At 42.3% G+C, this 27,429-nt stretch overlaps 1 long non-coding RNA gene across 1 annotated transcript; it reads right to left on the bottom strand.

Moving 5' to 3' along the window:
* Positions 1 to 16,266: 16,266 nt before the first annotated feature.
* Positions 16,267 to 23,797, bottom strand: LOC129488511 (uncharacterized). Its single transcript, XR_008659679.1, has 2 exons — positions 23,613 to 23,797; positions 16,267 to 16,431 (listed from the first exon to the last, which is right to left on the bottom strand). It is a non-coding gene; the product is annotated as an uncharacterized lncRNA (long non-coding RNA).
* Between the last annotated feature and the right edge of the window lie 3,632 nt (positions 23,798 to 27,429).

Genomic DNA, 27,429 nt, shown 5'->3' with positions numbered 1-27,429 from the left:
TCCTCATACTGAGTTAAGTGTAGAGAATGCAGTGATGGGATTGCATTAGCCTTCAAAAAGCTGCTTACTTGTGACTGGCCTACTTAGAAAAATGGAGTGGAAAAAAAAAGGAATGTTTTGATGCAGAAAGAAAAATAAGGTAGTAGAAGGTAGAAATAGAGAACCGCAGTGACGGACCAAGCAGATGGGCTGTATCAGCTCTAAAATGTCCCTGGACTGTGTTCTTCCTGGCCATGTCCTGGATTTTCCATTCTTGCTGACATTTCCAAGTCATAAATCAAGGAGGAATACTCGAAGAGCCTTGCGATTTCGTTGAAATATGAGCAGCCAGGACATCCTCTGGGTGGAGTAGGACTTGCAGGTGCTGGAGGTGGGCAGGCAGGACATGAGTTGAACAGCAGGCAGGGATATTGGGCAGGGTGGCCATTGCCCATGGAGTCAAAAATTTCACCTTTTTATAAGGAACTTTGGGATTTTGGCCTATGAAGGGCAGCCCAGTGAGTCATTTCTCCTGGGCTGGGATGGGAAATTACTAGTTTTAGGTCTTATGATTCTGAAAGTCTGCAGATGTGCAACCATAAGTCTTTTTTATTCTCCTTTACTCTTCCTTTTAAAACTTTACAGTTAACAAAACCCTCCCTATTCTGCCCCAAGTGGATCAAATCCTTTTTCTCTCATCTGACTCGATTATAGTCTTGAGAACTAGCTAGGCACTTTTCAGATTAAGAAGCTATGTCTTGCCCAAATTCCTGTCCTCGTGACAAGTTTTCCCCAAATCTAGGACCAATTCCTGATCAACTGCTTTACATATTCAGATCAGTGATGGCTTCAATTCTGTGCATATTCTAACACTTGACATGGACATCTATCTTAAGGGCTTTCTGGAGTCCTTTAAGGACTATTCTTTTTTTTTTTTTTTTTTTTGAGATGGAGTCTTTCTCTGTGGCCCAGGCTGGAGTGCAGTGGTGTGATCTCGGCTCACTGCAACCTCCGCCTCCCAGGTTCAAGCGATTCTCCTGTCTCAGCCTCCTGAGTAGCTGGGATTACAGGTGCCCGCCACCACACCCGACTAATTGTTGTATTTTTAGTAGAGATGGGGTTTCACCATGTTGGTCAGGCTGGTCTCGAACTCCTGACCTCGTGATCCACCCGCCTCGGCCTCCCAAAGTGCTGGGATTACAGGTGTGAGCCATCGCACCTGGCCCTTTAAGGACTATTCTTAATTGCTTGATGCCATAGGCTGTGGGTTGTGACTGTGAGATAGGTACTGTGCTAATCTCTAAACATACATGATTTTGTTTACATTTTACACCCCTGTGAAGTAGATATTATTATTCTCATTTTATGGCATAATAAAACGAGGTTCAGAAGAGTTACATAAAGTGACAAGAAGTTGGTAGTAGCTGAGCTAGGATTTGAACCCAGATCTATCCTACCTCAAAGCCCAAGTGCCTAACCAGTCTGCTGGAGACTCAATCTGGAGTCCATGCCCCTGTCACCCCTAGATTCTGTGTGACCTTTTGTACACGTGTTTTTCTGGGAAGATGGATCCTGGTCTATATCAGATTTTCAAAGGGCTATGAACCCACAAAGCTAAGAACACTGTACTCAACTATTAGAGTTGGTGGATCAGTTAGGATGCTCTTGGTTGCAAACAAAGCAGAACTGAACTCAGACTGGCTGTGTCAGTGTTCACGCACAGTTTTAATCAGGATTCCTGCTCTGTTTCTCTGTAACAGTCCTGGCTTCATCCTCCTTCTGTGTAGGCTTTGTCCTCAGGCTTCCCTAATGCCTGCAACAGTTCCGGGTCCAATGTCTGCACACACAGGTCCAAAAGAAGAGCCAAAAGAAGGTCCAAAGGAAGAACATTTCTCTCCTCTCTACTGTCCAATAAAACTTGTGGGCTTCATTCTTGGCCATGGGGCCAAGTAAGATCCTGTGCTCCTGTCTTGAGCAGTCACGTGAACTGGGGGACGCCGTGCAAGGGTTGGCTGCAGCCTGTGTTCCTTGTGTATTCCTGAATCAATCACAGTCTTAACGAGGATAAGATTACATTGAGTGCCTTAGGCCACTGCAGCGGGGAGTAGGGTCATTTTTACACCATTGACATTGCCGATTCCTAGTGGTCAGGGGAGAGGTGAAGTGGATGACGGGCAGGCATCCAGCAATACCCAAAATAGTTAGTATTCTTCCTGTGGCAACTCAAAGATTTTGCAACAATCTCCATATTTTAATGGGACAAGATGAAAGCAAATTCAGCTTCTGGGAGGAAGCTTTTTGGCATTTCATTGTCCTCTTTGATTTGAAGAGTTTCATATGCTGCCTTTTCCCCATCCCCAATCAGAGTCTATTTAGTGAGGCAAGATGTCCCTACCAACTAAGAGATATTTCCTTTAGATGCAGTTCTAATTAGAACTGCCGCTTCTGAGAAACACTTTCATGGCCTGAGTTATAAACTCCTTTGGAATATTTTCCTCTTGTTTAAGAATGCATAGTCTCAGAATCCAAGGGTGGGTGGGAAGAGGAAGAGCAATTGAAAATGAGAATGCGAAAGAAGACAGAAGTCTTTTTTATGAGAACTTAAGCAGAGTGATGACTGCATGTGTCTGAAAATATAATTATCCTCTTTTGTTTGCTTGATAGAGTTTTGAAGATAGAATCTTGACAGCTCTGTTATGAAATGTTAAAATGTAATTTAGGTTAAAAATCTTAATTATCTTAAATTATTGTCTGAAGTCATGTTCTAGACTTTGATCCTTTTATCATGTGTGACAGAGCAGAGGCTGCAGGTGCAGCTAATCCAGCTGCTGTGTTTGCATAAAACTGAAAAAAGTGGTTGATTGGCTCACTGGACACCCCTGGAGGGGATATATGTGTGCGTAGAAGGAAACCAGTGGGATTTGCCTTCTGACCGGCAATCCCTAGATGATGCTCTTAATTTTGGAGCAGAGGAGCATTGTGGGTACTTATATTCATTAGAGAATAAAGCCCAAGCTCCTTAATCCAACATTCAGGCCCTTAAGGACATGGTCGTAAACTACCCTTTCAGGCTCAGGAAGACATACGTGCAGTGAAGAGGGTGTGGGCTTCAGAGTCAGACACTAGACTCCTACCTCCCCTCACTGACTTGCTAAGAAAACCAGGATATGCTATTTAAGATCTCTAAGCTTCAGTTTCTTCCATTTACCGTATATGCAGAGAAGACACACTGACCTTCCTTGTGGAGTTGAATCACCGCATCATCACTCCTCTGTACTCTCCCAGATACCTGCTTCCTCTCTCTTCGTCTCTCCTCTTCTTACATTGTTAGTTTTCTTTCATGTGGCCTCTCTCTCTCTTTCTCTGTCTCCCCTGCCAATCAAGGAGATGGAATGTTCATTAGGGACATGGACTGCATGTCCTCCCCTCCCTTTATCCCCTAGTCTTAGTACAGCGAGTGGTCACATGATTAACTTTGCTAAAATGAGTGCTCAACAACATCCTTCATCATCCATTTGACCTTCTTAGCAAATGTCAATTAAAAAATGAAATACCCGAAGTGAGTCAGAAGGAGAGAGGGCTCGTTGAGATGAGACATAGCTTTGTATAGTGGGTGCTGGAGTTTGACCCAATGGATTTAAGTTCTGGCTAAATGATGACCTTGGGCAAGTTACCATTCTGTGCTCAGTTTCCTCTGTAAGATGGAGATGATAATAGACCCACTTTAGAGGGTTGCTGTGAGAAAAAAATGAGATAATAAAAAATATACTTAGGAGAATAAGTACTTAATTAACATGACCTATTATTGTTCCCCCAGAAGATTAGTTCTGCCAGGTAAGAGCTCGACTGTACACTCATGAAATTTGAGGCAAGTCTTATTCTTTCATGAGATGAAAACTAAGCAAGAGCAGAGAAATCCTTTTATGTCTTTCTCCTCACTTTGTCCAAGGTGGGGAACAAGATATGTAGAACTATAGGATGTTTCCTGTAGACAACCTGAGCATTACTGAGGGAGAGAGGGAGTGTGTGAATTTTGTGCCCTGGCCTGACCACACGGCTGCCTATTTCACCATGTCAGGGGGCTGCCAGCCTCTGAGGCATTGTTCCTTTTGACATCTTCAGAAGCCACCCATCATGAAGACTAAATTCTACATCTATCTTCTCTAGAAAACAGAGTCAAAAATCAACATATATTAGGCACTTATTGCATACCTATTATGACATAGACAATCTCATTTAATTCTCACAATAATCTCCTCAATTATTTGCTATCATTATCTCAACCTCACAGAGGAGGAGACTGAAGAACAAAGCAGTCAAGTACACTGCCCAGGGTATACTGGCTAGAAGTGGTAGAGGCAGAATTCGCATCCACCCCTGGCCCTGCTGTCTCCTCTGCTCATGATATCTGTGCCCCAGGGTTCTAGATGGGATCGTGCATCCATGACACCCACAAGGCTGTCCATTCCTACATGGTGCTCTTCTCCTCTGACCTCCTAGTGAATGGTGATAAAGGTTAATGACTATTTGGACTTTAATGTCCGTGGCTCTTGTTCCAAAGGGAGAATCATGATTTAAAAGAGGCTTAGGAAGGCTTCATGAATTTAGTTGTCAGAAATATGACTCTCCGAAGGCTTGGGGTGAGTTGAAAGAGAACTCAACACAAGCCCATCAGCTTGATGCAATGTCCTGCTTAGGACTTGCAAGAGTCCAGTGTAAGGGCAAATTAAAGATCCAGGTGCAAAAATGGGTGGGCATGTGCTTCCTTTCTTCCATCAGATGGGGTGTCCTTACTCCCAGTCTTTCCAGATATTCTTCCCACTGTTCAACTGCTCCTGGCTCAGAAACCCTGCACACCTGGAAGAAAGTGAGAACCAGTTTTTCAATAAACACATTGCACAGACTTATTGTGAACCCTGGGTGGAATCAAGCATCGGAGGGAGAAGAGAACGTGGTAAGTTTTATTACTCTACAGAGCACTTGAACTCTACCTTCTTAGAAGAAACACCAGTGGTGTTCTGGGGTATCTTTTGTGCCCAGGAAGCTCATGGGAGCATTCATTGCCTCAGTTAGGGGAAATCTCAAGAGAATATTTCTCTCATTTGAAGTAGAGATTCTAACTCATGCTCAGAGAATCATTTATACAAGATTCTTTTGGGAGCCTGTTTGTTTCATCTGCTTTGGGGCAGGAGTATTTTTCTAAAAAAATACTTTATTTCTTTCTTATTAACAGTTGTCTACCCTACAAAGTTCCCATGTGCAAACAGGATGGGTGTTAATAAGGCTGCAAAAGTTATTGTGGAAATCCATTTGGCCTCAGGCCTCTGTATATGGCATGCTAAGACACAGAGAAGAATTACTCAGCCTGGGAGCCAGCTAAGATGCTCTACCCAGCTCTGCCCTGCCTTTTTGGAAGCTTTCTCTGTTTCCTTACTTTTGATATGTGGGGTTGTAAATTTGAGAGCTTCCTGAGATGTCAGCCGTGAGAAGCCAGATTCTGTGTAATGCTACCTATGTAGTCTTCCAGACTTGAAAATAATCAGACGTATAAGTATTTGAAAGGCCAAACAAGGAAAACTATGAGCCAAAGAAAGACTGAAACAAGATGTGACAAGTCTCATGTAAATTATTCATAATTCTGTTCTGATTCATAGTGGAGTTAAAATAACCTGTAAGCCCAACACTGCAGCTGGTTAAGAGAGCACTGGTGTGTTTGTTTCCTCCAGTGAGGGCAGGCCAAGTGGAGGCCTGTGGGCGGGAGATCCCTGCAGATAAAAATGACTCTTCAAGGCCAAATGGCCTGTTGGCTGAGAGTCTCAAAGATTTGGTAATCAGAGTTGGAGTATAACCAAGGAAGAGGGTGAGGAAAATCTGGATAGACCTTTCTGGGGGTAGTGGCCCCTTCTTTGCCTTTGCCCCACCCATTGCAGATTGTCTCTGGAAAATGAAGTTCCCACAGCCCCATTTTTTCTTCAGAGTAGGATTGACAAACTATCTATTTTAAAATTACCTAGACCACTTATTAAAATGCACACTTCAGGCCCTATCCCACGAAATCAGGAACTTTGTCCATGCAGCTGAGAAATCTACTCTTCTAGAAAATACCCCAGATGATTCTTGGTATTAAAAGTTTGAAAACCACTGCTAAAGTCTAATAGGCAAATACTTTCTTGGACTCCAGCATAATCTAAGTTTTTTTTTAATTCAGGGAGAGAAGGATCTGTTATGATCCAGATTGGACATAGATGGGCAAGAATTTGATACATCCCAGTGTACTTACTCAGTGGTTCGAAAAATGAATTAGCAAGTGTTTAAGCACTTTTGTCATAGAAGAGGAGCTCAGTAATGTTTGTATTGCTTGTTAATTTGTTGTAATGTCACCAGGGAGAGACACTCAGGCCATGTGGCAGGTTCTTGCCCTCAGAGAACTTCCACTCTGTAAAGTCCTGTGAAGTAACATATAATTAAGTACTAAATTACCTGGTAGGAAAGTTAAATGTTAGGTAAAAACCAAAGCGTGGCATAATCAGGAGAAGCTTCATGGAGGAGATGGGACATAAGCTGGATTGTGAAGAATTGGTAGGTGTGGGGACCTTGAGAAAGAGGAGAGGAAGTTGCTGGCAAGGGGAAAATGATGTCCAGAGGCCTCAGGTGGGAGTGGGCTTGGGAGCTGGTGCTGCACTGGGAAGAGCAAGGTGGCTAGTGTAGAGGGATGATGGGAAGTGGGAAAGGTAGGCTAGATTGCGAAGGACCTTAGAAACCAGGCAGAGAAATTCAGGCAAGAAAAGGGAGCTACTGAAGCTATTGAAGGCCATGGGGTAGCAAGGATCCCACTGTTCCACAGTCCCCTCAGGGCCAGAGGAGTGCCCAACGCTGAGTGCCACTCGCTGCTAGTAGGGAAAGTGCTGAGACATCAGACACATCTGGGGAGATTCACCGTTGGAGATGGGTGGCCAGGGGCAGATGGGGCAACAGAGGGCAGGCAATTCTGGGGCTGCTGGGCCCTGGCTGGCAGGGGAAAGGGGCAGCAAGTCAGTCCGGGGTGGTTGGAGTCAGATACAGAGTTGAGTCAAGGTCACAGGCTGTGGAATCTACAGTGGAGAGGGCCAGAGCTTCATAAGCAGGGCAGGAGGCCAAAGCAGACACTGAAGCTAGCAAGTAAGGAAAGACTTGGCACTGTGGAGTCTAAGGAATTAGTCTGATTATCCATGGTGAAACGAGGCTCATGGGATATGCTCTTTGGAAATTCCAATAAAAAATCTGTGCTGGGCATTAAAGGACCATCTCCCATTGCATGGACAAGGAGCTGTGGGTTATACTCAGGATTGGTTTCCCCACATGGCAGGCTAGCCTGGCTATTCCACAGTCTGCCCAGAGCTGCAGTGTAAAGAGGCATTAGACCGTACATGTTGTTGATTTCCAGGAAGTTACACTGCCCTACTTTAAGGTGATGCTCATTAGTCTGCAAACCTGGATGCTGAAGAAATCCATGTCATAGAAGGACAGAAATCTTGTATCCTGTGCTAACTCTGATTGTTTGGTGGTGATTGCCTGGAGTGCTGGGGCTAGTCTGGGTTCTGTAGGAAATAAGGTACTGATTGGTTAATGATATGTGCCATGGATGTGTGTGTGCGTGGAGTGGGAGGAGGTAAGTGAGTGAGTGAACGATGGCACCAGTACCACCTATTTACTATGTCGGATTTGATCCCAACCTCCTGATCTCACAGGTGAGGAAATGGAAGCCCATAGATATTAAAAGTGTTACAGTGGCCACAGGACTCAGGGGTAGATCTGGGAGAGAGGCTGAGACTCCTGGTCTAGTGTTTTTTTTCCTTTGGATCACAAAGCTTTCTCACCCTTCCACTCACCATGGGGCTGTCACACTGACTTCATTTTCCCAGTCCCACCCTTGGCTTCTGCTAGACTTTGCATTAGGAACTTGGCCACAGAACTAATTTGTACAATGGCTAAACTTGTTTCACATGTGATCAGGACTCTTGGGGGAAGGATTCTAGGAAAAGAAATTGCAGATTGATTCATAATTCCTGAGAGCTGGAAAATGCCATTAGGTAAGGGGATGGCAAGAGTTGACTGAGAGAGAGAGGGAGGAAGATTACTCCGGAAAGGTATCATGGGGGAAGCAGCAGTAGATTGTCACTACTTTTACAGAATTGAAGATGCACAAATTGAAGCTGGAGATTGTGGCTGCACAAAGTGCAGAGTGGGCACATTGTGGGGAGGAGAGAGCCTGATGTTTATTGAACAGTGATGGGAGAGGTAACGTGCGGTTTTGGAAGGCATATGGACAATGGGGTCACCCAAAGCCCGGCTCTGCTGAAACAAAGTAGGCCCACAATAAATGTTAGCCAAAAAAGCCAGCTGTGCTTTCAGCATTTCATCCTCCCAACTCCACCTTGAGAGTGGATATGATTAGTCCAATCTTTACCAAAATAGGAAGTGACTGGGGTCTCAGAATGGCTAACAAACTCATCCAGGTATGAAAGTGGCTGATCACATTACAGATTCCAAATCCCGTTCTCTTTTCCCTGGTAGTGAGAATGTCTCCTGAGCGTACCTACTATTTAAGAGAATGAAAAGAGTTTTCTCTTTCTGCTTATTACCTTGCTCTTGGGTGGAAAACAAACAACCAGCTTCTAGTCTATGGGACAGGAATCTAACTTTATTCCAAATTCCTAGAGTAGAAATTAGCTCTGTTTGTTGTTCTTGAGTTGTATGCATGTTTTATTGAGGAATTAACTTCATAACAAAAGAGTATGATTGGAACTTTTATAATTGCACCTGTTACTTCTATTATTCAACTTCTCTCCCTCCCCTGTTTTATTGCTAAAAGAATCAGTGATAAATTATTTGTTTGGAGTAATGTGCAGCCTGCTGAGTCCAGACTGCCCTCTTATGCTTTTGGTATCTAGACACATAAACTGTTGTTATTTGAATTTGTTTAAAGGAACTTCCAGCACATGCCCAGGCAGGGCCTCAGGGTGGGCGGAGCTCAGGTGGACTGCTGGCTCCAGCAAGCTAATCACAGGGTAACGTGGCTCCCATCTTACTACCAGCTTCAGAAATTAAACCTACATTTCTGGGGCCTGGTTGAAAACCACTGACTCTTCTGCCAAGCAGGAGTTGTGCCCTCAGGGACCATCTGCAGAGATAGTGTGGCGAATTATGGGCATTCAAAGCAAGCCAACTGGTTTAAGCCATCTTTCACTGCCAGTGTTGGCTGCTGGCAACAAAGTCAGAATCTGGAGGATGCTGGGGGAAGAGTCATCCTTGAGGCCTCTCTTCACTCTCACAACTGCACTGTCTCTAATTTAATGTAGTCTGAGAGTCTCACAACTACACTATGAGCCATGGAGCATCCGTCGATCTCATTGAATACATGAGGAAACCAGGACCCAGACCTATTATGTGACCTGTCCAAGGTCTCCTTGATCCTTAACAATGAAATAGAAACCCAGCTTTTACATTTCTTTAGAAATAATTATTTAAATGAAAAATATTATATTATTTTAATTATGCTGCTTCTTTCCGAAGAGAGATCATTATAACACAAGTGAAAAAAAAAGAAATTTTTAATTCTTCTCTGCTTCCTTTTTTGGAGGGGAGGACGGCAAAATAATGACAACCAAAAAAACTTAACTACATGATGTTTCAACAGTTCCTACTGTCTTGCTTAAAAGACTTTGCAAGTGTTATGTATTTTTGCTTTTAAAACACTGAATCTAAAAGTCTTTGCTATTATGATTTTTAAAATTTTTATATACATATTTATTGGGAAATAAGCTCATAGTAAAGAGCTTAGAAATTACTATAAAAGTAGAAAACAAATGCCATCCTAAAGTAAAAATTCAGAAATAACTATTTACTTTCCTATACTTCTTCAGGTTTTTCTTTTCTATGCCTACATATGTTTCTTTAAACAAAATTAAGATTTTGCTGCATACAGTTTGGAGTCCTAATTTTTTTTCCACTGGAGATTATATCATCCTATTTTTGTAATATTAAGATTCAAATGTATTATTATTTTTTTAAATTGCAAACAAAGATGGTATATATATAGTATATAACATGATGTTTAGATAGACACATATTATGGAAGAATTAAATTAGCGAATCTATCGCCTCACATACTTATTATTTTTGTGTGGTGAAAACACTTGAAATCGACTCTCTCAGCAACTTTCAGTTATGCAATGCATCATTATTAATTATAGTCACTATGTTGTATCAAATACATTATTTTTATTGGCTGTGTAAATATTTTCCCATTCCCTTCTTGAAACATTTTCTTCTTGGCTGCTGGGACATTTCTCTCTTGGTTCTCCTCCTTAGAATCTTCTAAGTCTCTCTTGCAGAACCTCTTCATCTCTCCCCAATCTCTAATAGGAGGAGGTGCCCCAGAACTCAGTCCTAAGGCCTCAAACATCTCTTCTTCCTTCTCCATCTGCGTTCACTTGCCAGGAGTGCCCATCAAGCACCATGGCCTCAAATACCATCCATCCATCCCCATCAACTCCCAGATTCTGTCTGCAGCCTCAACTTTCCCCCGAATATTGCCTATTTGACATCTCCACTGAGATGATTAATGACATACTAAACTTACTGTGTCTTAAGCTAAACTTCTAATGAACCTGCACTCCAGGTTCCCCTTCTCAGCAAATGGCAACTTCATCCTTGACCTCAAACCTCCAGGCCTCAAACCTCATCTGAGGTCTTCTCTGACTCTTTTCTCTTACATCACACATCCAGTCCTTCACAAAACCTGCCAGTCTCACCTTTTGAGTAGTTCCAGAATCAGATACGATTCCCATCTCACCTCACCTTCCCTGCAGCCGCACTGGCCCAAGCCGTCTTCATCTCTTGGTTGGATGATTTCAGGAGCCCCCTGAGGGGTCTTCGCCTGGATTCCATCCTGGTCCCATGACAGTTTATACTCAACAAAGTAACCAGATAATGTTATGGATCTGCTCAAACCCTCAAAGGCATTGCAATGTCACTGCCAGTAAGTGCCTCTATCTCCCACCACTGCCTCTATCCCACACCCCTCTGGCCCTTATTCACTCTGCTCCGGCCACACAGGTGTCCAGCTTCGTCTCCCTTTGGAACTTTGCTTTGCTGTGTCCTGACCTGATATGTTCTGTCCCCAGATGCCTGCCTATCTTGTTCCCTCCTTGCTTAAGGTTCCTGTTGAAATATCATCTTACCTGTGAAACTCTCTACATAGTCTTTATAAAGAGCAATCTCTCTACCCAATACTCCTTTCCCTGCAATCTTACCTATTTTAATTTTTCTGCATCTTGCTTTTTCTGTGTGGCATATATATTCATTTCCTAGGGCTTCCATAACCAAGTACCACAAACTGTGTGGCCTCAAACAACAGAAATTTATTCTCACCGTGTTCTGGATGTCAGAAGTCCGGAATCAAAATGTCGGCAGTGTTGGTTCCTTCTGAGGATTCAGAGGGAGAATGTGTTCCACACCTGTCTCCTAGCTTCTTATAAATGGCTGGCAAACCTTGGCATTCCATAGCTTGTGGATGTATCACTCCAGTCTCTTCCTCCATCTTCACATGGCCATCTTCCCCCTGTGTCTCTCTCTTCTTATAAGAACACCAGCCATATTGAAGTAAGAGCCTATTCTACTCTATCATGACGAATTTAATGTAACTATTTACATCTGCAATGATCTCATTTCCAAGTAAGTTTACATTCTGAGATCCTGGGGGTTGGACTTCAAGACATCATTTCTGGAGGACCCATTCAACCCATAACAGCATACAAAGTATTTACTGGTTGATTTCTTTAGTACCTGTCTTTACCCACAAAAACATAAGCTATTTCTGTTCACTGATGTATCCTCTATGACTAAAATACTTGGTACAGAGTAAGCATTCAGTAAATACTTTTTAAATGAATGAATAACTATGGAAATCCCATTTTCTAATCTTTTCTAAACACCTTGCTAATGTAAATACTGGTATAGTGAAAGTTTTTGTGCATAATTATTCACCTACATCTTGGATTGTTTCTTTGGGATATGTTCCCAGAAATAGATTCAACTCAATCTACTACCGCTTATCCTAGTGCTGGCCTGTGCTGCATGAATAGGGAAATCCTATTCATTCAGATGTTGCTCAAATGGAATTTGTGGTGACTTGAAGGAAAGGGTGACCTGGTTCATCTTTGCTGTTTGTTAAGCAAATTAAGAGTGGAGTCAAAGTTTTAGTGGACAGTAACTCAAATCCTAAAGATTATATGTGGTTATATAACCTTTTTTCCTATTTAAGAATTGGTTTGCCTTTTCCCCATGTTTTTGCTTAACTTCATAGTTATATTTAATGGCCAGTATTAGAAAATCTTATTTCATGATCTGTTATTATTGGGCATTTAGTTTGTTTCTGATTTGGGGGTATTATAAATAATGTTTGTAACGTCTATTTTCAAACATATATTTTTCCCCTCACATCAGTATTTTCTCTTTAGTGTAAATTCTTAAGAATCAAGGACTCTCAAAATGTCCAAGCGATTAAATATCTTTATGGTGTTTGATATATTTACTTCCTTCATTTGAATCACATGGGCCAAAGGGCATATCCATACATTTTTTAAAAGACATTTTACTTACACATTCATCTTTTAAGAAAAATGGCCCAACTCTTTTTTGCCAGTATTGTTATAATCATTAGTTGGTTCATGTTCATTCTTTCTTAGGGAGTGGAGCTTCCTGTTAATTGGGTACCACCTGCAGGACCTGGGCCAGGCTCAAAGCTGAAGGCAACTCTGGGCTGGCTATAAGGGAGCCAATCACCCTTGGGAGGTTGGCAGAGACTGTGCCCACTAAATCCCTCCATACCATGCAGTGCTAAATGGCCCAATCAAATCCTCTATTTAGAAGAATATATATCAGATGATTAAAGAGAAAGCTGACGACTCAGCTTTAGGCTGTTGTTTTTTCTGGAGCAATAGTGAGCAAATATCACTGGTTGTTTATGATGCTGGCTGCACATTTTAATGGGTAAACCAATGTCCCTGTATACCTACACTGCTGATGAAGAATGCCTCCTTTTGCTGGCCTTTCCCATGGTTCTTTGAAATAAACTTTTATGTTGGGTAACAATTTGTGCATATTACTTCTGTGTAACCCTGAAGGAATGACTAGTAGAGCCAGTACAATAGTGTTTTACAGAAGGGAGTACCCCCTGATAATCCTGCCAGTGGTAATGCCTATAAGCAGCTGGGTCCAAAATTCACCAATTCCGAGAGTTGTCACTAAAACCTTTTTTTTGGGCAGGGGGATCAGGTTCAACATGATGTTGATTTTTTTTTTTTTTGGTTATTAGTTAGAAAAATTGAGTACTTAAGTGGTCCTTACTTGTTTCAAGCCAAGTTTACAATAGAGAAACTGGCCTCTGGAAAATTGGCCTTTAGTGTTGAGTGCTAAGTAATGTTCTTCATTTATTGGGGGAATTCATGTAATGTTGACTTCAAATTATTCAACAATGAAATCATAGATTTACTGTAGACACAATAGTCCTCAAGCTTACAGAATTTGGGAGCCCCTATTGTCTACTTGAAACTATCATTTTGTTTCTGTCATTCGCATATGTACAAGTCATGGCTAACTTGATTGCTTTGGTGTTTTCCCAGGTAATACTACTCCAATCCAGAAGACAGTCATCAGTTAAGTAAATAAAAGAGGAGCAGAACATTGGTACTTACAGTAGGCATGATTTTAAGATAAACCCCAACGAGTCATACCCTTGTATAATCTCCTCCCCTTGAGTGTTGTTGGAGCTAATGAGTTGCATTTAGTGAACAGAATATGGCAAAGATGGTGGGATCATCACTCCCGTAGTTATGTTATTGCTATGTAAACTGCCATTTATAGCAGACTGGAAGGATTGATTCTCCTTTTGGCCATGAAGTAGTGAGGTACCATGTGACAAGAAACTGTGGGCAGCCTCCTGAGTCTGAGAGTGGCCCCTGGCTGACAGCTAGCAAGAAAACAGGGACCTCAGTCCTCCAGCTTCAAGGAAGTGAACTCTCTGAAATCACATACACATGGAAGAGGACCCCAAACTCCAGACTCCAGAAAAGAATGCAGCTGTGTTGACACCTAGATCGTAGCCTTGTGAGACCCTGAGCAGGGGACCCAGTTAGGTTGTGCCTCAACTCCTGACCTATAGAAACCGAGATGATAAATGGGTGTCGTTTTAAGCCACTAAACAGATGTGTTATGAAATGACAGAAATTTAATACAGTCTCCATATTCAGGGTGGAGTGTAAGAGAGTGTGTTTAAATCTCAGCTTTGCTACTTATTAGATGTATAACCATGGCAAATTACTTAACCCCTCTGCATCTGTTACCTTTATGGTAAAATAGGAATAAAAATTATACCTGTTTTAGGATGATGAAGAGGGATTGAAATGGTACACGTGAGTCACTTAACGTGGTACCTGACACATAGTAACTTCTCAATACGTGTTTTTCATTGTCATCAGAGGTTGGACATTTTAAATTCCACAATCCTAAATGTTTTTTTCATTATTTTTTTCCACGTTGCTCATGTTTTGAAGATTTTCATTTATCATATTACCTGATTGTATTTATAAGTAATCATTTTCATTTCCCCATCTATTTTTTTTTCTTTTCTTTTCTTTGTTTGTGATGGAATCTCACTTTGTCACCCAGGCTGGAGTGCAGTGGCGCAGTCTTGGCTCCTGAGTATCTGAGAATACAGGCACGTGCCACCACGCCCAGATAAATTTTTTGTATTTTTTTAGTAGAGACAGGGTTTCACCGTGTTACCCTGGCTGGTCTCGGACTCTTGACCTCAAGTGATCCGCCTGCCTTGGCCTCCCAAAGTGCTGGGATTACAGGCGTGAGCCACTACACCCAGCCCTCCCCATCTATTTCTAATTCATGACCTACATACAGCTTCTGATTAGCTTGGGGTATTCTTAACAGATTAACTATAATTAATGTAGTTTGGCTAAAAGCAGACATTAGTGTTATAGTTAGTAGAATTTCCCTTAACTTTTGAAATTTAAGAAATGAATTGTTGAACTTTGCCAGACTACCATTTGGAACCACAGCATTAGCTGATTGATGGTAAACAGGCATTGGGTGACTTTCTGCAGCTAAGCAAGGCAATCATGATTTGCCTTTATATGCCAGCATATTTGCTCAGGTATTGCTGGATGGGTGAGAATGGCTGAAAAGAAAATTGTTAGTTCAAGTGAAGGAGGGAAGTGCCCAGAAAGAAAAAGAAGATAAAATATTAACATTATTTAGGTACTTAATGAATGGGAATTAACTTATGAATCACAAAAGTTTTACGAATTGTTGTGAAATGTCAGCATTTAAATTATGGTAAAATGAATAAATATGCTTCATTTATGTTGTGTCTATATTAAAATGCTCTTATTTTGTAATTTATTTTGTGTATAATAAAATAAGAGCATTTAATCTAAAATTATAATATTTGAAGTATAATTGCTACTCTTTCATTAGTGCTTTATTTCCTCTTTGAATATTATCTAAAATACACATTATGTTGTATTATTAATATCAAGGCCTAATGTATTCAGTTTCTAGATGAACGCTTTTCAAGTTGATTACAGACTTGATAGGGAATTATATTTATTTAATAGAAGTCTCTTTTGCACAATCTTAGCTAAAATTCTGAGAAACAAGAACAAGCTATGTTATAAGGAACCAGTTCATCTGCTGTAAAAGTACATTGACATTTTAAAGTGCAAAAAACCAAAATACAGCTTAAGAAATATGTCTGAAAAGTTAATGTTAAATAAATTAGATTTTCCAGGTTATACTCTGTATACGCCCTGAAAAAGTTCTGCAATACAACACATAGAAAACATACACATACTCACACAACAGACACATAATACATAAAACACCCACAGTACACACATGCAAAACACACAAACAGCAACCCCTGTAAGCATATTAAGGTCTCTGAGAAGTCCTACAATAGAGACCTACTGAGTTTTGCTTAATCATGTGCTTCTCCAATTGATCTCAGAATCCTTCCCCCACCATCACAGGTAACCTTGATTCCTGATGACTTTGTGTTCCTTGGAACACACTTTATGAATGACGGCTGTATGAGATTTTTCCCAAGGAAAACTATTACATAGGAGAAGTATAAGATGCCCTCAACATTTATGGGTAAAAAACAGATACCACCATTAAAATAACCCATATATCAGAAACAATACCTCCAAATTATGTAAAGAACATTGAGAATTCTTGCAGGGACTGAAAATCTTTATTTTCTTCTGGAATCCAGGTTCTTTCTTTTGGTGTTATGCACAGATAAAGCCAGGTCTATCTGCAGGTGATCACTGTGCTGCTATTCTCTGTTCACATTGGTAGAGAGATGTCGTTGGGCAGTAAAAGATGGTCATCTTCCTGCAAAATGAATCAGTAACCCAAGGGTGAAAGCTGTGTCTCCCCCACAAGTTATATCAGCATCCTTTGACTTGACAGCACAATTGGGAGTCTTATCCTTTCTGCATTCCTGACACAGAGGACCAAAGGCCACTCCTCAACAACTTGTACTGCTCTCTCTGTTTATTCCATAAAGAATGAAAAAGGAATATATTTCCACACTTTAAGACTGTATGGTGGGGCATTGGGAAGGTGCTTATTCTGATAAGTAAAAGGATTTTATCTTCATAAGGAAACTGACATTTGCTGTCAGGATGCCAGACCACAATTCTATAGAAGCTTTTCTCTTTTTTTATGATTGATATGGTTTGGCTGTGTGTCTCCACCCAAATCTCATGTCGAATTGTAATCCCCATATGTGAGGGGATGCTCCTGGTGGGAGGTAATTGGATCATGGGGGTGGATTTCCTCCTTGCTGTTTTTGTGATAGTGAGTGAGTTCTCACGAGATCTGATGGTTTAAAGGTGTGTGACACTTTCCCCTTCACTCTCTCTGTCTCTCCTGCTCTGCCATGGTAAGATGTGCTTGCTTCCTCTTCATCTTCCACCATGATTGTAAGTCTCCTGAGGCCTTCCAACCATGCTTCCTGTCCAGCATGTGGAACTGTGAGTCAATTAAACCTCTTTTCTTCATAAATTACCCAGTCTCAGGTAGTTCTTTATAGCAATGTGAGAATGGACTAATACAGAAAATTTGTATCAGGAAAGTGGGGCATTGCTTTAGAGATACCTGAAAATGTGGAAGCAACTTTGGAATTGGGTAACAGGCAGAGATTGGAACAGTTTGGAGGGTTCGGAAGAAGACAGGAAGATGTGGGAAAGCTTGGAACATCCTAGAGACTTGTTGAATGGTTTTGACCAAAATGCTGATAGTAATATAGACAATAACATCCAGGCTGAGATGGTCTCAGATGGAGATGAGGAACTTACTGGGAACTGGAGTAAAGGTCACTGTTATGCTTTAGCAAAGAGACTGGCAGCATTTTGCCCCTGCCCTAGAGATTTGTGGAACTTTGAACTTGAGAGAGATGATTTAGGGTATCTGGCAGGAGAAATTTCTAAGCAGCAAAGCATTCAAGATGTGACCTGGCTGTTTCTGCAAGTGTGTGCTCATATGTGTGAACAAAGAGATTATCTGAAACTGGAACTTATATTTAAAAGGGAAACAGAGCATTGCAGTTTGGAAAATTTGCACCCTGGCTACATGGTAGAAAAGAAAGACCCAGGCTGGGTGCGGTGTCTCACACCTGTAGTCTCAGTACTTTGGGAGGCTGAGGTGGGCGGATCACCTGAGGGTGGGCGTTTGAGACCAGCCTGACCAACTTGGAGAAACCCCATCTCTACTAAAAATACAAAATTAGCCAGGTGTGGTGGTGCATGCCTATAAGCCCAGCTACTTGGGGGGCTGAGGCAGGAGAATTGATTGAATCCAGAAGGCAGAGGTTGCAATGAGCCAAGATCATGCCATTCCACTCTAGCCTGGGCAACAAGAGTGAAACTCCATTTCAAAAAAAAAAAGGAAGAAAAGAAAAAAAAGACCCATTTTCTGGGAAGAAATTCAACCTTGTTGCAAAAATTTGCGTAAGAGGAGCTGAATGTTAATAGCCAAGGCAATGGGGAAAATGTCTCCAGGGGATTTCAGAGACCTTCAAGGCAGCCCTTCCCATTGCAGGCCTGGTAGCCTAGGAGGAAAAAATGGGTTAATGGACCAGGCCCAGGACCCTGCTGCTCTATGCAGCCTTGGGACATGGCACCCTGTTTCCCAGCTACTCCAGCTCCAGCTGTGGCTAAAAGGGGCCAAGGTGCAACTCAGGCTGTTGCTTCAGAGAGTGCAAGCCCCAAGTTTTGGCAGCTACCACATGGTGTTGGGCCCGCACGTGCGCAGAAGGCAAGAGTTTGGGAGCCTCTACCTAAATTTCAGAGGATGTATGGAAACACTTGGATGTCCAGGCAGAAGTCTGCTGCAGGGAAAGAGCCCTCATGGAGAACCTTTACTAGGGCAGTGTGGAGGAGAAATGTGGGGTTGGAGCCCCAACAGAATCCCCACTGGGGCAGTCCCTAGTGGTGATGTGAGAAGGCAACCATCCTCCAGACCCCAAAATGGTAGATCCACTGACAGCTTGCACTATGCACCTGGAAAAGCTGCAGGCACTCAATGCCAAGCCGTAAAAGCAGCCACAGAGGTTATACCCCAGAGCCACAGAAGTGGAGCTTCCCAAGGCCTTGGGAGCTCACTCCTTGCATCAGCATGCCCTGGATATCAGATGTGGAGCCAAATGAGATTATTTTGGAATGTTAAGATTTAGTAACCACCCTGCTGGGTTTCGTACTTGCGTGGGGCTTCTAGCCCCTTTGTTTTGGCCAATTTCTCCCTTTTGGAATGGGAACATTTACCCAAGCCTGTACCCCCATTGTATCTTGGAAGTAACTAACTTGTTTTTGATTTTACAGACTCATAGGTGGAAGGAACTTGCCTGGTCTCAGATGAGACTTTGGACTTGGACTTTTGAGTTAATGCTGGAATGAAATAAGACTTTGAGGGACTGTTGGGAAGGCATTATTGGTTTTGAAATGTGGGAAGGATATGAGATTTGGGAGGGGCCAGGGGTGAAATGATATGGTTTGGCTCTGTGTCCCCACTCAAATCTCACAGTGAATTGTAATCCCCACATGTCAGGGAAAGGGCCTAGTGGGAGGTGATTGGATCATGGGAGCAGATTTCCCCCTTGCTGTTTGACATGCCTGCTTCCCCTTCACCTTCCATCATGATTTTTGTAAGTTTCCTGAGGCCTCCACCCATGCTTCCTGTACAGCTTGCGGAACTGTGAGTCAATTAAACCTCTTTCCTTCATCAATTACCCAGTCTCAGGTAGTTCTTTATAGCAATGTGAGAACAGACCAATACAATGATTATCTGTTTATTGTCTAAAAGATGCAGTCCTAATTAAACTTTCTGTTTATATTAACCCTAATATTTTGATCTTCATTTTTTTAACTTTGTAAACAGTAGAGTTTTATCCAAATGTGAAGTTTTATACCTTTACAGCTATCACTCCATTAAAGATATTTATTCTATTAAACAAAACATTTTAAAATGTTTTAACATATACAAATATATTTACAACATAATCTGCCAACTAAAGACTCCAACAAAGTTTACAGTACCTAAAACAGAATACAGATGCCTACAATAGTTTGCAGACTGATTTAGTTCACAGTTACATCTATTGCTTTAAGAAATACCATTAATACAGGCCGGGCGCGGTGGCTCACGCTTGTAATCCCAGCACTTTGGGAGGCCGAGGCGGGCGGATCACGAGGTCAGGAGATCGAGACCACGGTGAAACCCCGTCTCTACTAAAACTACAAAAAATTAGCCGGGCGTGGTGGCGGGCGCCTGTAGTCCCAGCTACTCGGAGAGGCTGAGACGGGAGAATGGCGTGAACCCGGGAGGCGGAGCTTGCAGTGAGCCGAGACTGCGCCACTGCACTCCAGCCTGGGCGACAGAGCGAGACTCCGTCTCAAAAAAAAAAAAAAAAAAAAAAAAGAAATACCATTAATACAAATGCATAATTTACAGTATTCCCATTACAGCAAGAAAAAATAGATTTATAAAGTAAGGTGTCCTTTAGGCATTCATTATGCCAAGTATGCCAAGTATTTACTTTTTTTTCTTTTTTTTTTTTTGAGACAGGGTCTTGCTCTGTCCCCTAGGCTGGAGCGCAGTTGTGCAGTCTCAATTATGCCAGGTACTTAAATGATTATTCTCATTATGACATAAGAATATGGTCTTTTAGTGATGAAAGATAAATTGTATTAGCTCAAAGACCACTGAAGAGCTTCCAGGAAGTTCCAAAGTAAAATCTGGCTATTCTTTACGTGAAGTAAATAGAATAGCAGCAATCTCAGTGTATTCCTTAAACATAAACCAATGTGATTCCATTTATGTTCATTGGGCCTTAAGTAAATGGCTTGTTACAAATAAAAATCAAATTTTAGAAACTAGTTAACACCACTGGTCTGTTTTTTTTGGTGTTTTTTGTTTTTTTTTTTGAGACAGAGTCTCGCTCTGTCACCCATGCTGGAGTGCAGTGGCCCCATCTCAGCTCACTGCAAGCTCTGCCTCTGGGTTCATGCCATTCTCCTGCCTCAGCCTCCCAAGCAGCTGGAACTACAGGTGCCCACCACTATGCCCGGCTAGTTTTTTGTATTTTTAGTAGAGACAGGGTTTCACCGTGTTAGCCAGGATGGTCTCCATTTCCTGACCTCGTGATAGCCAGGATGGTCTCCATCTCCTGACCTCATGATCCGCCCACCTCGGCCTCCTAAAGTGCTGGGATTACAGGCATGAGCCACTGTGCCGGGCCGTAAGTTTGGTATTTAATTGCTTGCATATGTCTAAGACATTTTACCATGAAGTACATATTAAAAATTAACAATTATTTCTAACTTATACATGAGCCAAAATGCTCACTCTTTTTTTGTAGGAAAGTTAGAGATTGTATATTATTGAAAAAGTTCATTTTCCAGGGCTTCAAAATGACCAGGGGAGTCAAGACACACTATCATGGAATCAAACAATGAATTTTTGTATTAACCTATGTGTACATTGACTAAGTTGCCTTAGCTAGAAAAACGAGGTTCTGTCATTTCTTTCCTGATCTTTTCCTTTCCTTCCTTATTCACCAAGGAGGATGGCCCAGCAGCAGCTCAGCCTATGCTTTTTAACTCACCTTCTCTATACCCTCTACCCAATGTCCACATCAACCAAGGATCCCTGAAGGATTCTTTAACAGCACCAATGTACTGACCATTACTCTACATTTTTCTAGATGGCTCTGAGGTCCAAGTAAAAGATAATATTTGCAACCAGCTCACTGGAGCTGACCATCAAAACTCTTTTCCAGGTAAGTTCTTCATTATCTGAGGCAGAAACTTTTTATTGTTTCTTTCTAGTCCAATTGAATTAGGATATGACAATCTTCTCATGTATATCAAAGATGACTTATAGAATTTCTTGGTGGGCTATATTGATATAAGGTGGGAGTTCATCACCAACTAAGATTTCAAGATGGCATCCATAGATAAGCACATCAGTTACAAACTGTATGGAAGAGAGCTTTTTCCTACCATAAACATTTTTTCTTCTCAAAAAAGAGTTTGCAATTTGCAACCAAATGGACTGGAAAATCTGGCACAAAAATCCTGGGCCTTTTCCACAAGTGTCCTGTCTGCTTTATTTGGGGCCATTACTTTGACCACTATTTCCCAATGGGTTTTGTAATGTCATAAGTTAACAAAAGACCTGTGCAAACAGGATACAGCATGGTCTGTTGCTCATAGACTTTTCTGTAATTACAGGCACATTCAGGCATCACAGAAAATAATATGTATTGTGGAATCCCTCACTTGATGAATAATCTAGATGATCAGAAATGTGGCACTATTTTGGCTTTCAGGTGGAAAAGCACCCTGAATCCAGCTTCCTGCTATGAATGAATACTGAGTTTGGGATGGTGGAAATTGATTTTCGAGATAAATAAGTATGGCCATATTCTAAGGTTCCTGGAATCAACTGTGTTCCCTTTAGGTGGTGCGGGATTTTGTGCATGGGACTGGGTGTGTCTATGTGTGAATCCAAGTGGTGTGATTCTGAGTGTTTGTGCATGTGTTCTTGGCAAAACGCTCACTCTTACCATGGAAGCAAAACTCACTTCTGAAAATAGCCTACTGAAATAATATGTAAACACATGGAGCTTTGAGATAGACTAAGAACATTCTCCTATGTTCTATGGATCAAAATGCAAAGGTATCTGTACATATGTAAATGAACACATTTTCGTTAATTTGGAATATATTGATATTACATAACTATGTGCATACCTATATAGACCATAAAACAAATTTTGACCATGTTTCTAATGACAACATACTTTCTAAGCCCCAAATGCTGGAAAAAAATATGAAAATGAGTTTTTCTGTTTTTAAATAAAGTTTTTAAGTGGAAAAGCAAAACCAACACTCTCCATTGTAACACGGACTGGCCTTTAAAACGTTCAGAGTCAAAAACCTCTGGTTGTCCCCCAATGTAATAAAACACATAAGCTTTCTCTCTCTGGTGAGGAAGTCTGATCATCTCTAGTGTTTTGTCTTAAAAATTGCTTTCCAGGATAGGTTGGGCGCAGTGGCTCACACCTGTAATCCAGCACTTTGGGAGGCTGAGGCAGGCAGATCACCTGAGGTCAGGAGTTCGAGACCAGCATGGCCAACATGGTGAAACCCCGTCTCTACTATAAATACCAAAATTAGCCGGGCATGGTGGTACCACGTTTCTCAGTCTCCAGAGCCTTTCTTTCTTTTTTGTTTTTTTCAAGGAAGCATCTTCCTGTGCCACCCAGGCTGGAGTGCAGATTTGAGACCATGGCTTACAGCAGCCTCGACCTTTCCTGGCCAAGAGCCTCTTTTTTTTTTTTTTTTTTTTTTTTTTGAGACAGAGTCTCGCTCTGTCTCCCAGGCTGGAGGTGCAGTGGCGCCATCTCGGCTCACTATAAGCTCTGCCTCCCGGATTCAAGCCATTCTGCCGCCTCAGCCTCCTGAGTAGCTGCGACTACAGGCACCCGCCACCACGACCTGCTAATTTTTTGTATTTTTAGTAGAGATGGGGTTTCACCGTGTTAGCCGAGATGGTCTCGATCTCCTGACCTCGTGATCTGCCTGCCTCGGCCTCCCAAAGTGCTGGGATTACAGGCGTGAGCCACTGCGCCCGGCAGCCAAGAGCCTTTCTTAGCACCAACTGTGTACACTTAGCCCTTTAGCCTTTGCGCTTTGCAGCCTAATGCAAGCCAACTGCTGAACGAGACACGCGTCTCCGCAGTCTCTGAGTCTTCATGGGTTTGGTTGTTAATCACTCTCAGCAATAGCCAAATCCCTTCCTCCACGTTGGTCTGTCCTCCCTAACTGAAAATGCAAGTGAAGGTGGACGGTTTGCCTTTCTGAGGAGCCCCTTATCAGTAATAATGTAGCAACTTCAGAAAAGTTAGCTGAGCAGCCTAGAGAAATAAGCAAAGGCCAGAATGTAGAAAGCCTTGACTCCATGCTGCTTCATGAGAACAGGGGTTCTTAGTCCTATCAGAGCAGCAGCACCTTTTGACAGGAAATGCTTTCCATCTTATCAAAGGTGGTGTCATCTTTCTTCAAAGCAATGCGGCTGAAACTCTCGACCAAGTTCTCCGCAGCTTCTTCATCTTGCAGATCTTCTCGCCTGGCTGCGGCTCAAAGAGGTGGCACCTCTGGGCAACGCAGGGCCCCGGCAACGTCCCCAAACTGGTGGAGAGCAGGCGCGCGCCAAGGCCTGCTCCTCCTCCACACGCCTTCCGCGGCTCAGGAGGTGGGGCGGCGGCGTTTTCCTTGGTGCCAGGCCTATGTAAGTTTTCCTTAAGGCCTAACTGGCAATTTGGCACAGGAAGCCTGTATTGCTGAAATTAGAACAAAAGGCTATGTACCTTAATGCATTCATATTTCATATTTTAAATAAAACCATGGTTTCCCACAGGGTGACTTCTACTCTAAGAAATGGGGCCAGGAGCGGTGGCTCACACTTGTAATCCCAGCACTCTGGGAGGCTGAGGCAGGTGGATCACTTGAGGTCAGGAGTTCAAGACGAGTCTGGCCAATATGGTGAAACCCTGTCTCTATTAAAAATACAAAAAAAAAAAAAGAAGAAAAAAAATAGCCTGGCAAGGTGGCGGATGCCTGTAATCCCAGCTACTCACGGGAGTGAGGCACAAGGACTGCTTGAACCCGGGAGGCAGAGGTTGTAGTGAGCCGATATCCCGCCGTTGCCCTCCAGCCTGGACGACAGAGTCAGATTCTGTCTCTAAATAAATAAATAAGTAAACAAATAAATAAATAAATGTAAAGAAATGTAATATCCTGGCAACTTCTAGATAAGCTTTTTATTAGTAAAGTACCTATTTATTAAGGTACAGTGAAGGAAAGAACTTGCTAAAGATTATTTTGATTCGGTTCACTCAATATTTGAATATGTGCAAGACATTTTGCTATGCATTTTGCCTTTTGATCTATAAGCAAGAAGTAAATCTATATTTTCATCCTTCCAGAATAATTTTCACCCATGTTTGATGGGTATTTGTAGACTGAACATGTGCCAGAGCCAATCTGTCCTTTCTTCTTAAACTCATAGGACTGACCAGGCTGGCAAGTGGTAAATGACACCAAACTAGGCTAGATTCATAGGAATTTAAAAATGTTAAGGGACAATATCTACTCAGAAACAAATTTTCTAAAAAATGAAAAAATTTCTTTAGCACCATGCTGAGCTGACATTTTACCATCCTCTTCTAAACTTTTTTTTTTTTTTTTTGAGATGGAGTCTCGCTCTGTCGCTCAGGCTGGAATGCAGTGACACTATCTCAGCTCACTGCAAACTCCGCCTCCCAGGCTCATGCCATTCTCCTGCCTCAGCCTCTAGAGTAGCTGGGACTACAGGCGCCCGCCAATGTGCCCGGCTAATTTTTATTTTTTTTATTTTTAGTAGACATGGGGTTTCAACATGGTCTCGATCTCCTGACCTTGTGATCCACCCACCTCAGCCTCCCGAAGTGCTGGGATTACAGGCGTGAGTCACCACGCCCGGCCCTCTTCTAACCTTTTCGTTGCAGCATCTCGAGTTGAAACACCAGAGCCAGCAGTTCGAAATACACATATGGTTTAGGAGGCTGTGTTGCTATAGGACATTTTTGCCCTATCAATGGTACAGAGACAGGAACTTCCTTAGCTCTTTTGTCTGAGATCATTTGTAGAGACTGAAGTCTCAGTGATGGGATTCGGAGGGCTGCCTGTTAATTTTTGAGAGTGGGTTGTGATGGTTATGTTTATGTGCCCACTTGGCTAGGCCATGACATTCAGTCAAGCTTTCTAGATGCTTGTGTGAGCTATACTTAGGTGAGATGAACATTTAAATCAGCAGACTTTGACTAAAGCAGATTGCTCTCCAAAATGTGGTGACCCTCACCCAATCACTTGAAGGCCTTAAAAGAAAAAGGCTGAGCTGTTTTGAGGCAGAGGGAGTTATACCAGCAGGCTGCCTTTCAACTTGAGATGCAACATCTTGTCCCTGGGTCTTCAGCTTGCAGGCCTACCCTGCAGATTTTGGACTTGCTAACCTCCGTAATCATGTGAGCCAGCCAATTCTTTAAACTCAATCTGTCTCTCTCTCTCTACACACACACTCACCCACCCATTCAGTTCTGTTTCTCTGGAGAACCCTGACTAATTGATGGGTAGCCTTTAATATACTTCATGGTCAAACCCATGAGTGGCTTCATAAAAACAATCTGGGATGGCAAGGAAGACTTTTTTGGCTTGGTTCCCAAATTTGGCTTTGACCTTTGCCTAGACTTTGGCTCCTGAATTCCCCTACTGAAAACCCTGCGACTGACCCTCAGGACCCGGCTGTCTCTGCCTCTTGAATAACACGCTAGGCTCCCTTACATAGAGCTGAGTCTGAGCCACTGGGCGTTTTTCTCTCCAGCTAAAATTATACGGGACTCACTCCTAACTTTGCACAATTTAAGAATCGATTCAGGATTTAACTAGTGAGCATGTCTGAGTTCCAATATCATACAAGGTTAATTCATTGATACTTTAAGATTCAAACAGCATTTTCCTGTACTTGCCCTTTTCAACCCACAGAGAGATGACCCAGTTCTATTATAGTGCCATTTTATACAGTTTGGTCCATTTCTGCTCATGCTTTCCGCACCCAATGCTGGAGAGAGGACCTATAAAACACTAACCCATGGGGTCACTTGTGTAAATACCGTAATCTATGTACATGATCCAGCTGTGAATGTTGGTAATAGTCATAATTATAATGCTCGTATTTACTGAGTGCTCACTATGTGCCAGGGATTACTTTGTAGGTACTAAACCCTTTAATGCTCACACCAATCTTAAATGAGGTAGGGGCTATGATTATCCCCATTTTATAGATGAGGAAATTGAGCCACACCCTCAATGGCACCATAAATAGTAGATGACCCCTGAGATTGTTCAGCTGCACTGACTGGCAGCCATTCCTGATGCTCTGCTGCTGGCCTTGGGAATTTCTCCTTCTGCTTCTATCTACAAGGGCACACAGCATGGAAATCCCCTAATCCTGCCTTTGACGATGCTACCCTGAGAAGCAGAGCCTGTGGCTCTTTGCTTCCCACCAGGGAGCAAAGCTCTTCAGTCTTAGATTTTTTTCTGGCTGATCCTCTTTTCTCAGGATGCTGAGGCTTCTGTTCTAGTGTCTAATTTGTCATCATTCCTTTTTTTCCTGCTCACCCCAACATGTGGCCCCTACTTGTTTTTGTGCTATGTTTCTGTGCCCTGTCCCTTCTCCGGAGGGTCTCAGGAAACATCCTGGTGGGCTCAGCATGCTGGGGGCTGCTCTTCACCTTCTCAGCTCCTTTTTGATGTAAACTGTACTGCAAGACTGAGGGCTTTGGATAGACTTTTGAGGCTTTTTTTAATCCATACAAAAAATACACTGACTCACTTCTCCTGACTTGTACATAAGATTACCTTGACTCTCTTCACATATCTTGTTCCTTAACCAAAGTCCAATACCGTTCATTTCATTTAAGTATGACTTCAATGAACTTCTTAATTTGAAGAGTTGTAAGCTCTCAGTGATTCTGGTGCAATGTTTTCTTAACTTTGAGAGGACTGTCTTCTCTTCCTGTAAGTCACTGAAGAAATCTTCCTAAAGCTAAACAAGGCTTTCTGCACATCTCTCTTTGGATCAGACTTCAACTGGCCCTTTAACATAGCCCCTCCTTTGAGCAGAGGCACACTTCAACTTCTTCTCTGTGTGTCTTTGTATCCCCTTATATACCAGGAATCCATGGAGCCCATCATACCAGGTGCCCATAGCATGGTAACTAGGAAGCAG

This window comes from Symphalangus syndactylus, chromosome 8 (genome assembly GCF_028878055.3).
Source record: "Symphalangus syndactylus isolate Jambi chromosome 8, NHGRI_mSymSyn1-v2.1_pri, whole genome shotgun sequence".
Lineage (NCBI taxonomy): Eukaryota > Metazoa > Chordata > Mammalia > Primates > Hylobatidae > Symphalangus > Symphalangus syndactylus.
The sequence above is the reverse complement of the archived record's forward strand: the minus strand, read 5'-3'. Positions and strand labels throughout refer to the sequence as shown.